This window comes from Aquarana catesbeiana, linkage group LG03, assembly GCF_042186555.1.
Source record: "Aquarana catesbeiana isolate 2022-GZ linkage group LG03, ASM4218655v1, whole genome shotgun sequence".
Taxonomy (NCBI): Eukaryota; Metazoa; Chordata; class Amphibia; order Anura; family Ranidae; genus Aquarana; species Aquarana catesbeiana.
In genome coordinates, this window is record NC_133326.1 from 562,081,558 (window position 1) to 562,087,344 (window position 5,787).

Below are 5,787 nucleotides of genomic sequence, written 5' to 3' on the forward strand. Positions count from 1 at the left end.
CCGCTATCCCATAGGGATGCATGTATGTCCGTATTTCATCCAAAAACGGATGGATGAAATACGGACATACTGTCCGCATGTGTGAAAGGGGCCTAACTCTGCTAAAACCTGGAGAATTGCACATAGAAATAATGTTTGGAGCATGGTATAATTGTCTAAATGGTACTAAAATATGCAGTATATTATTTAAAGATAATCTGCTTTTAAACTGTGTGAAAAAGTGATTTCTACACTGAAATTAAAGTCGAAGAGATAAATTCCCCGTTTTTGTACAACTAGGTGCCAACACAACTGAGCATGCTCAGACCTGCAAATAGCTCTCATTTTAGCTCCAGTGTCTTTTTAAACAGGCGCTATAGTAAATATCAAAATTAGCGATTGGCTAAAATGCGTTTTTGATAATGAAAATCGGCGCTATTATAGTCCAATACAAGTTTCAGCCATTGATTCTAATGGTACAATAAATAAATACTTTTAATGTTGAAATGAAATGTATCTTTCTCTGAAATAAATGTTCCTTGCAACAATGTTGCTGCTTCTATTTTGTTTTTTTCTCATCTATTTTGTTTTTAAGAATACTAGAATGTGGAATGTTTTGATACAATATATTTTTCTCTGTCACTTTCACTTGTTACTCTCAATCTCACAACAATCTTTACCCAAACTCACACAAGTATCTTTACAATCCACAAACAATACCATTGCTGATGCAAATTTAAAATGAGTCACAATTTTTTGTGCTTTTTATTATTTCCAAATATTCATAATTTGAGCCCAAAAAATGTGATATGTGTACCAACATCAGAAATCAAAATGTAATTCCCAAAAATTTGAGGATAATATCACTATTCACTACTAATATCACTATACACTCACCCACAAAGAACCACCAAATATCACAGAATAAATCAAGAAGAATAACTCTTGTATAATGTAATTCCATCACCTGTATGTCCAAAGAAATGCAGTATTTATGTGTAGGAGGTTAGAACTTCTGCTGAGCGACTGGGTTTGAATCCCAAACATGCCGTGTCATGTAGAGAAGTTGTCTCATCTCCCAGGTCCTAAAACTATGTCTAAATTTAGTATTTATGTGTAGGAGGGTTCCACCACCATTGTAAATCTTGCCAGATAAACTATCTAGCCAAAAGTATTGGGGCACCTGCCTTTACACACACATGACCTTTAATGGCAGCCCAGTCTTAGTTCGTAGGGTTAAAATTTGATTTGGCCCACCCTTTGCAGCTAGAACAGCTACTGGGAAGGCTGTCCACAAGGTTTAGTGTGTCTATAACAATGTTTGACCATTCTTCCAGAAGTGCATTTGTGAGGCCAGGCACTGATGTTGGATGAGAAGGCCTGGCTCGCAGTCTCTGCTCTAATTCAGCCAAGGGGTGTTCTATCGGGTTGAGGTCAGAACTCTGTGCAGGCCAGTCAAGTTCCTCCACTCCAAACTCGCTCATCCATGTCTTTATGGACCTTGCTTTGTGCACTGGTGTGCAGTCATGTTGGAATAGGAAGGGGCCATCCCCAAACTGTTCCCACAAAGTTGGGAGCATAAAATTGTCCAAAATGTCTTGGTATGATGATGCCTTAAGAGTCCCTTCCCTTCACTGGAACTAAGGGGCCAAGCCCAACCCTTGAAAAACAACCCCACACTATAATCCCCCCTCCACCAAATGATTTGGACCAGTGCACAAAGCAAGGTCCATAAAGACATGGATGAGTGAGTTTGTGGTGGAGGAACTTGACTGGCCTGGACAGAGTCCTGACCTCAACACAACAGAACACATTAGAGATGAATTAGAGTGGAGACTGTAAGCCAGGCCTTCTCGTCCAACATCAGTGCCTGACCTCACAAATGCACTTGGAAGAATGGTTAAACATTCCAATAGACACACTCCTAAACCTTGTGGACAGCATTCCCAGAAGAGTTGAAGCTGTTATAGCTGCAAAGGGTGGGCCAACTCAATATTGAACCCTACGGACTAAGACTGGGATGTCATTACAGTTCATGTGCGTGTAAAGGCAGGTGTCCCAATACTTAGGCCAATATATTGCTTGTAACACTAAGCATTGCTATGGACTTAGGGCTGGTTCACACCACAAAGATGCAGACATGTGTGAGGCTGCCTGCTGGCTGAGTGGGTAGCAATTCTGTCTAGCAGCACTGGGGTTGCTGGTTCAATTCCCCAATGTGCTAATGGTTGCGTTGAAGTTTATATATTCTCCCTGTGTGGGTTTCTCACCACAATCCAAAGACATGCTGGTATTTTATTTGTCTCCTGTCGAAATAGTCTTTAATGTAAGAAAGTTAATTTTGGACTTTAGATTGGAAGCTCATTGCAGCCAGCGACTGATGTTAATGGGGGTTATATACGAAAGGCAAATCCACTTTGCACTTGAAATTGCATTGAAAGTGCAGTCACTGTAGATCTGAGGGGAAGCTCTGCTGATTTTATCATCCAATCATGTGCAAGCTAAAATGCTGTTTATTATTTTCCTTGCATGTCCCCCTCAGATGTACAGCGACTGCACTTCCAAGTGCACTTGCAGTGCATTTTCAAGTGCACTTTGCACTTGTAGTTTGCACTTGTAGTGCAAAGTGGATTTGCCATTCATAAATAACCCCCAATGTTTGTTAACACAGGGACTTGGACATTTAAAATTGTAGAGTTTACACTGAACAGGTACATATGCTTAGAAAACTGTTGCTTTGTTTATGTGGATGCAAATGGACTTCAATCTTTGGCCTGTAGTTGGAGATTTGATGCACATAGCCAAGGGCTATCACAGTTGCAAATAGTATTATGTGTTCCTGCCCATCAGGTGCAATCACTTTAGACATACATGAACCAATAGATTGAAAGATACTGGTGGGCGTGTACCTCTATTGGGGGTGTGTCAGTGTGCTAACAATACAACCTATCTTATATAAAAGGCTGCAGTAGGGGGGGGGGGGGGGGTGTCATTTGGCCTGAGAAGGCCAGGTTTTTTGCAACTAGGGTTGTTTGCTGAAATTCTTGTGCATTTTTTCCATCAAAAGTGGGTTTATGTGGCCATGCTGTCAATGTTGTGTGTATTGTTCCTGTCTGTCCAGGCAAACATGGTTTGGAAGCATGTGCTGACCTTCTACTCTTGGATCTCATTGCTTAATTGTGTACACAGAAATGCAGCTTCCAGCAGAACATGGTCACCAATGCATGTATGTGGATTTGTGGGGTGGTGGTGGTTGTTATGTTTTGAACATGTGCCTTTTTTAATAATGTAATAATATGTTTCTATAATTTTGCAGATAAAAATGTGATGTGTTGTCCGTTTATACACTGAAAGTAAAGCTGTGTCCACTCTAAGGTTTAGACAAATTTTAGATTGTAAGCTCCTATGAGCAGGGCCCAAATCCAATTGCCATCTTCTCTCGCTCTCTTTCGTTCTCTCTCTCGTTCTCTCTCGTTCTCTCTCGTTCTCTCTCGTTCTCTCTCTCGTTCTCTCTCTCGTTCTCTCTCGTTCTCTCTCTCGTTCTCTCTCTCGTATTTTTAAATATGGCACCGCGGAGTTCGGAGGGACTCCGCGGTGCTGAACGAGCGCCGCCGCCGAGATACATAGTCGAGTGTTTTCGGCTCTTTCCAGCGCCGCTCACAGTCACACCCAGTCCCGCCATTGGACCTGTGTAATGTCCATCATTGGGCGGGACTGTGAGCGGCGCCGGAAAGAGCCGAATACACTCGACTATGTGTATCTCAGCGACGTTCGTTCAGTTCCGCCGGCGCCGAGTCCCTCCGAACTCCGCGGCTTATAATTATAATTTCTATATGTATTTGTTCACCAAAAAAATCTAGTCTTTTTGCCCTGGTTCACATTGATGCTACTTCACTTGATGTAGTGCAATTTCAAAGTAGCACGGTCAGTGCGATTTCAGGTGCCTCTTGATAGACATCCGTGTGGCTTCATAGACAGATCTCTATTGAAGTCACACCTGAAACTGGCAAAAGTAGTGCAGGAACTACTTTTGCAAATCGGTGCAGCGCCACAAAATCAGTGTTGCATTGATTGGAACTGTGCCATTGCCGCCAACAAGCTGCGACTTGTCATGTGATTTGATCTCTCAAATCGCTCCAATGTAAACCTAGGCTTCAGCACACCTGCAAGTAAGTGATAAAGGTGGAATCTTTGTATATAACAGCTGTGGAGAATTGCAGGTAATAAATTCAGCTGGTGGATAGGCAGTGTTTGAATGTGTCAGCTCTGGTTCACATTGGTGCAATTTGATATGTCAAATTGGTGGCAATTGAACCGTTCTAATTGGTGCGACTTTGGGGTGTGATTTGTATTAATATCAGTGCAGAAACCTGCACAGATGTCTCTGATATTGCCCCTGCAGTCGGGACTTACATGCAGGCATGAAATTGTGTGAGTTCATCTGAACGATTTCCTCCCGCTGTCAGTGTGAACCAGGGCTCAAACTGGGCCTTTTGTCTTTGTAATTCACCTGCTGCTATCCCAGGGACACCATTTCTTATCAAACTCCCTTCAGTTTACCTTAAAATATCATATGCAGAAATACAGATGTGTACAGGATATGTACTTGTGCTTACTCAATGTGGGGGTGGATGTGGTAGTTAGATTTGGTGTGGTTCATTGATTTGTTTATCACCACACATTTGCTTTTGTCCCATGTGCACACATCACTTCCTGCATTTGTTCTGCTGGTGTAAATCAGTAAGGACTATGCAAAGATAAATGACAGCTCCTTTCTATTAAAACATATATGACTTGTTAACAGTTGGGTGACTTATCCAGCAAATTTGGACGTCTGAGTTGCATGACAAGTTGTACCCCATGATTCTCAATGATAACCATTCATATCTGTGCTACTTTAAAGTGGATGTAAACCCGAAATTTTTTTTTTTTTTATCGTACTGTAGAGTATAAGATTTCCTATCATTTGAGCCCAGTCTTGCCACACAGAGTTAACCCATCTCTGAGCAATCCCCTTTTATTGTTCAGTGAGAGAAATCTTGACAAACTGACAAAAACTTTGTCAAATACTCCCCCTTGCTGTGAGTGACAGCCTAAGACACAGGCATGATTTTTTAATTTCCTCCCCCACTCCTTTCTTCAGCAGCTCTGCAAGGATTGGCTGTTCCACACCTCAGCATGATTTGGCATGTTGAAGTCATGTGGTTACGTTCCTGTCTTTTCACTGGATGTTAGAGATCATAGCAGAAGTTCAGTTAGAAATACACAGGAGAAAATGTATATTCACAAGGGGAGTGTAGAGGTGGGTGGGGAGTCTACCGACATCACGACTCCACCCACCGAGCTCCAGACAACAGACCCACCCACAGAATATGCAGTTTTTCAGCTCTCATAACAGACAGAGGGGAGACATTTGACAGGTAAATATACATGCAGGAGGCATGTATATTCTTATAGATAACCCCTATGGCAGTAGTTTAGAAAGGATGACATTGGGTTTACATCCAACTTTAAGTTGCACCAACTTCAAAGTAGTCCCTGTACTACTTTGGTGTGACTTTCATGTGACTTGAGGTACATAGGGCGCAATATTACACAGGCATTCCCACAAGTTTGGGCCAAGTTGCAGCAGCAAAATAGTGTGACTTTCAGGTCGCAGCAGTAGATAACACCTTCGAATTTGGCCCCATTGTCATGCAAGAACACAGCAGCGGGAGAAGATGGCAGTGGCAGGAGAGACAGCTCGGGGAGAAGAAACATCAAACACTAGTAAATGTATTTTCTATGTCTGATTGTGCTACGCCCAAT